General features: G+C 28.7%; 1 protein-coding gene across 1 annotated transcript in view; it reads right to left on the bottom strand.

The window, feature by feature from the left end:
• The window catches only part of LOC106692414 (scoloptoxin SSD976), a 26916-nt gene extending 20560 nt beyond the window's left edge, over positions 1-6356 (bottom strand). The window contains exon 1 of the mRNA XM_014438350.3: positions 6325-6356. The gene's annotated coding sequence lies outside the window, so the exon portion shown is untranslated. The remainder of the gene's footprint in view (positions 1-6324) is intronic.
• Positions 6357-6963: the final 607 nt, after the last annotated feature.

The following is a 6963-nucleotide window of genomic DNA, read 5'->3' as shown; positions in this document are numbered from 1 at the left end:
TCGTTTTACCACGGCAAAAGAAGGCAATTTTTTTCGATTTAACACGAGTTTTTCCATTTAACACGCTTTAACATAGATCATGAATACCCCTATAAACTACTTTATAGCTCATTAAACTAGCTTTAATTTGAGTACTAATAGACATATGTACGTCTAATGATTCTTGAGATTTAGATTTCTAAAATAAATTCACTAACATTTTCAGTATATTTTTTATGGAATGTTGCATTATTAAAAAATATATATGAGCAACTATTGAACGTAAATAGTTCTTTTAGCGCTCATATTTTAGCACATTTACTCTACTTTTTAAATGACGTTCCATTGGATTTTTTAGTGTGGTAGGTAGTTTTTAATACAAGAAGCTCCGAATGAAAAATTAATTTTTTTAATGTTTTTAAATAGCCGACATTTTTTATCGTCAATAATTATAGTTCCCAGACATATCAATTTTGACTATTAACCATAGTTTTCATTGAACTAATGAAAAATTTAGGCGAAATAACTGACTTTTTTAACTGACTTGTGGGGTATTGTACTATATTGCTCCTACGAAGATATTCATTATAAAATTCTGTATGGTTAATTTTTCTAGCTTCAATTTGAATAATGATGGACATTATTTCCTAGTTGTTTCTTAGATGTAGTTTTTTTAAAAAATAGTTTTTTTTTTAAATAACAAAAAATCCAGATTTTGTGAATATCTTTTGGCAAATATCTCAGCGACAGATTAATACTCTAATTAAAGTTTGTTTAAGTGCTACAAAGTGTGGAAATATTTTGATATGTTGATTTCTCGTTATTCGGAAAACAATGTTGAGTTTTGTTAAACTTTATCTCGGTTATTATATTTAACGTAAAGAGCTCTATAAAGATTCAAATTTTTGAAAAAATTTATTCCATTAAAGGTTTTTATTAATCTTTATGGCTTGCTAGATAGCTTTCAAGATATTTAATACAGTCAAAAATTTGATGTTTTTCAGTTCATTGGCCACCATTTTGTTATTTAATCTTATTTTTTAAAACCAATTCGGTAATCTTACTGTGCATTTAATATTTTATAAATTGATGACACATAAAATTATGTATAATTTATACATATTCTTCTCACTTTCTTGAGACTGGTTATAATAGTTTAAATAAAATCAAATTTATCCATATTAAAGTCTCCAAACATTGTTTATTTCCCTAAAAGTCCGACGTTTCGGCCAATTCGGTCATCCTCAAGAATAATCTTAAATACTAATTTACACTCACATAAAATATTTAAAAAACTATTTGCTGGCTACTCTCCCCAAGTCACTAGATTCAGTCAAAATTCTCCTATTTTCTCACACTTTCATTAATATTAAAACTTTTAATTATAATTTATTTAACACTATTACACAGGGGCCGCATTGTAGCTCAGGGGATAGGCGCAAGTCTATCGTTCTGAGGTCTGTGGGCGGTGCCGGTTCGAATCCGGCCTTGGTGCGTTGACTTTTTTCACTAAGTAACGGTTCCACAAAATGAAAAACTTGACCCCGACCATAGTAAGGATAGTTTGGTCACATGACTAGGCGAACATCACCTTCCACGTGAATTGCCTTTAAAAAAACCTATTACACCTTGCTATCGTAACCTAATTGATAAAGTTATGGGGTAATTTTAATTGAAAAATAAGACCTGGGCAGAATAGCCTGCAAATAGGTTTTTAAATATTTTATATGAGAGTAAATTGGTATTTAAGATTGTTCTTGAGGACTACCGAATTGGTTGAAACGTTGGACTTATAAGGAAATAAAGAATGTTTTGAAACTTCAATTTTGGTCAATTTTGTTTTATTTAAACAATCTTTTATAATTAAAAAAATATATAACTATGATTGCAAAGAAAATGCATTTTGCACGCTTAAATTATTATATGAATGGAATATGGTCCGGGTGCGGTAAAAAAAAACTCAAATAGTAGATAATTATACTATTTTATTGAGCTAACGTTTCGCCCCACGTTGCAGGGCTTCGTCAGGGCTAAAAAAGATACAAACACTATAGTTACAAAAAGGAAAAAAAAAGAAAAAAACATAAGTGTAAAATAACAGGGCTATAAAATAAAAAAAGAAAATTAAAGGTTGTAAATAGTAAATGAAAAGGGTAATAGTAACAGATAGATAAGTACTTTCTTTAATATATCTTCTCTTAACTATCTGTTACTATTACCCTTTTCATTTACTCTTTACAACCTTTAATTTTTCTTATTATATCTTACTTTTCATTTTATACCCCTGTTATTTTACACTTATGTTTTTTCCTTTTTGTAACTATAGTGTTTGTATCCTTTTTAGCCCTGACGAAGCCCTGCAACTTGGGGCGAAACGTTGGCTCAATAAAATAGTATAATTATCTACTATTTGAGTTTTTTTTTACCGCACCCGGACCATTTTCCATTCATCTATACACACGGTCAATCAATAATCATCCAGTAAATTATTATAGATTTAATGTTTCAAAGACATAGACTTATAACTGCTCTAATAAAAGAACTTTTGCCTTTGTTGTCTGCATGTAAAGTGCGGCATTAGTTATGGATGTGTACATCATAGAGAAAATTAATAAAATAATGCATAGCTTCGAACCGCAATACAACATAAACGATTTTTAAAAATACATTAGTCACGAACTTGTTATCATTAATTGCATTTTAAAATTTATATTCATGTTAACACCAAACAAAGCTGATAAACGAGATGGTTCACAAACCGTAATTCAATCGTTAAATTTTATATGGAAAAAAAAAATATATATATACTGGCCATGGCCATTTATTGGTATACATATATCAATTTATATACATTAGGAAAAATAAGACAAATACATATGTGTACGAAATTTCTCTAGGAGGGTGCGTTTATACATACTAATGTAAACCGTGGTTTCGAAATTATTTCAGAAATTCAAAATTAGATTAGTGGATTTTGTTGTTTATTACGTCCATGTTTACAGATTCCGGGCTTCACTAAACCTTGGAATTCCTCTCGTATCATGAAAAAAAGTTGTGTTTTAAAATTATTTAGTTCAAAAATTGAATTAAGATTGTCCCTAAAGATGGCCGATTGGCCTAAACGTCGGATTTGTAAAGAAAAGAAAATGTTTTGAGACTATAAATAGATAACTTTTAAATTATTTATTTAAATGTATTGTAATATTTCGTTAAGTTGTTTTACTAAAAACATTTTCCTGTGAAGACTGTCATTTCATATGAAACGACCTAATAGAACACATACATTTGTGGTAGAAAACGAATTTGAAAATTGGTTAAGAGTATGTATGAATTAATAGAAATTTGAAACATAAAATCTCAGATTTTGAGGAAGAAGTTTTAACTTTTTTTTTACATGCCCTGTACGCTGTCTACTTACACAGGTTAATGTCAACCCAATAAATAAATGTCTCTTAGTACCACTAATACCAAAATTCTGGAATCGTGATTTTAAGAATTTTTTACGTTATATAGGAGTAAAAAGTTCAACAGGGGATTAAAATTACTGTCAGCATCTGAAATGGGGTTCCGTAATAAAGAGGTTCAAATGGATTAAGAGAATTCGATTAAGAAAAGCTTCACTATATAAAATAAAATATATTCCAAAAAAAAAACTATAATTATCTTAATATTTTTTTTAAAGGGTTTGCTAATCCATAATTAATAAATGTTAACTTTAAAATAACTTTGCTACCAACTCCAAGGACCTAGATTCAAATCCGGTAGATAAATATTCATTCTGTTTCTGTAGACCTGAGTCAAACCTGTTGGTTCGGGCAGTCTTCTGGGATCCACCCAGTCTCATATAGTGGGTACCTTTAATTGGAGAAAACTCGGAGAACTAGGGATGATCCTTAAAGCAACCTAAAACTCAGTTGCCCTATAACTCACTTGAGAATAATTGCCCAACTACGACTCTCCGGTAAATATGCAATTACTCCAAATGTTGGCCCACACAAATATACTTTGGACCCACAGGAGCTTTGTCCAGCTTGTGATGGAACGGCCCTGGAGGATTGTTTCCATTTTTAACGAATTGCCTCACCTGTCATGAGAACCGAATCCGATACATGCCCAAGGTAAGTAATATTAGCCGAAATCAGTTGTATGATTTTCTGTCTGTACCCTCAGGATTGAACCTTAAACTGTTTTATATATATGGAACCCAAAACCATTTGCTTAGAGCTGGTGGACACCTATCGTCCCAATAGGAGGTATAGTTTTTGTTTTTTAATATTATTAAATATGAAATGTCGTTTTTTATTTTATTGTTTTACTCTAACGAATGAGAATAGCCCAGCTTGGGTATATTGTTTGTTACTAGTTTATATAAACGATCTTTAACTCATCATTTTTGTAAAATTGCTACAATTAATTATCTATTTCATGTATTTCACAGGCTAACTCTATTTGTACCGGGGTTGCCCCATAAACAAATAAATAAATTATTATTATTATTAACTGGGGAAAACTCTGGTGGTTGAGGGTAAATCACCTCTTTGCACTACCGTTGTTCAAGAAACAGTACTTCCTTACAATGTACTGCTCTACTAACTCCTAACGCTTGGATTGTAGCGATACAGACTTTTATTATTTATTTTTAATTTATGAATATTCTTTTCAATAAAAAAAAAAACAAAAAACTAAAATTAACTGGATAATATTTGGAAGTGTTTCCTATTATATAATTAATAAGTGTTTCTTTTATATTTATTTGTTTTTGTATATCGTGGTAAAAATCTGTCTGAACGAACAGCGTCTGAACATTTTTTTTTTTCAATCTTGTTAAAACTTTTGTCTGCAAGCTACAGTGCTTGTAGATGTCATTTCAGAACTAACCGACCCCCCAAAAAAAACTTCTAAACATAAAATAAAATATAAATTTTCATTATTCTGAATATAAACAGTAGAAAATATGAGTACACTCATACAGTGTATTCTCGCTAATCCACACTAATTGCTGCAGAGTGATGTTTGGTTTACTAAAATATTTTGGATTACTCCAAGTATTAGGAAAAATAGTGTACAAAAATATGAATGTACATAACAAAATAATTGTGTGAATTAAAATAAATAAGGATGAAGATTGTTGTTATGATGGTTTTATTATTGTTGTAGGTTTAAAGTACATGAATATGGGACAGTGGTCCCGAAACGTTGTACTATAATATGATAATTTAATAAAAACTTCATTTAACTGGAAGTCATTAATCTCAAAAAAAATTGTATGAACTAATTTTATTTATTTAATTTGTTTTATGTATTTTATTGCAAAGTTGAGTTTGAAATTTAAATTAAAAAAATTTTTTTTTTCTTTTACATCCCTATGCTAAGTTATTATTCAATCAGTTAAAACTGTTATAAATTGTTAATTTATAAGTGAAAACAAGTATAAATAAAAAAGAACTCATTGTATGAATTTATTTAAAACGTGATAAAACAAAAAATTTACAACACGAACAAGAGTTCACCGACGAATTTTGTAATATACATATTTATACTATTAATTAAATTAGTTTTACAGAACCAAATGATTTATACAATAGATATTATATATTCATAGTTACAACTAAATATATTATGAACACTTCCATAGGAATTAGATTACCCGATATTGAAAATATAAAAATTTCCACTTTCGATTTTCACGATAATGTTATACTGTATATATAAATTAAGATTATGTAATATATGATTGTATGAATTTAGATTTTTTCAATTCAGAAGTATTCCACATCACAATAAAAATAACTTCTGTTCCTTTGCTATATCAATTTCTTCTCAAATTTACATGAAGTTCACTTTTATTGTATATTATATACAAGAAGTACCAAACATATATTATATTTGGTACTTCTTGTATATTATATACAAGAAGTACCAAACATATATTATATTTGGTACTTCTTGTATATTATATACAAGAATATACAAATCATAAAAATTAAAAAAACAACTATTTATGATTTATTGGTGTTTTTTTATAATTTGAATTCATGTTTTATTGTTTTAAATCGAAAATAGATTAAACTTAAAATTTAAATTAAAGTTTATTAGAAAAAAATAAACAAGTATTTGAAGAAAGCACTGTAACTCATAACGTTTTTATTATTGATTATGATAAGGTTTAACTTATTATCAAATTAATATTTAAATTGTATTTTCAATACGCCTGTGATTAGTTATGTTGAAGTTCGTAGATTTATTTTTAAACGGACATAAGTTCATTTTAGAAAATTCGTTTAGTAATTTAGAAAAATAAAATAAAATAAAGGTCAAATCTATCTAATTAGGTTTAACACTTACAGAGGACTGACGACTTACCCACCAGAGAGCAGTGCGATGAGTCAGTGTGTACTTTAGTGTAGTTACATTAATGTGGTTGTGGAGGGGATACCATTGTGACATCGAAGAACAGCGACTTCTGTACGGGAGGAAACAGGACAATGTGGAAGGTCGTCGAAGAATAGGGATATTCGAAGAACTATAGTTTCATGTCGCATTGAGAGTAAATCTCGCTCTAGAAATCCGAATAGTCCAAGAGAAAAAAATAAAACAAATTATTTCACCCCAAATTTTAATCTAGTGAAAACCATATACAGTTCAAAGTTGAAATTGTTCACTCTACCAACCATAATTTGAAGAATAAAAATGGTGGCTTCAAAAGTTAGAACTATTCATTTTTTAATGAGATTTTAATAGTTGAGTGTAGATAGATATGAGAAGAAGATGGCCGGGAGAGCAGTCACCAAAGATACAAAAATAAACAAAACTTACTTTATTATTAATTTTCTATTATATTTTACACTTTTCAGTATCCCCGCTCATTTGGTATATTTTGTTTCTTAATCACTTACACACATTAGGGGTATTCATGATGTTGTGTTAAATGTTATATGTTTTACCATGTTAAATGTTATAACTATAGGATTGTGAGCAGCCCTA

The sequence above is a fragment of the Halyomorpha halys genome, unplaced genomic scaffold (assembly GCF_000696795.3).
Source record: "Halyomorpha halys isolate HHAL.00 unplaced genomic scaffold, Hhal_1.1 Scaffold56.1, whole genome shotgun sequence".
Taxonomy (NCBI): Eukaryota; Metazoa; Arthropoda; class Insecta; order Hemiptera; family Pentatomidae; genus Halyomorpha; species Halyomorpha halys.
The sequence above is the reverse complement of the archived record's forward strand: the minus strand, read 5'-3'. Positions and strand labels throughout refer to the sequence as shown.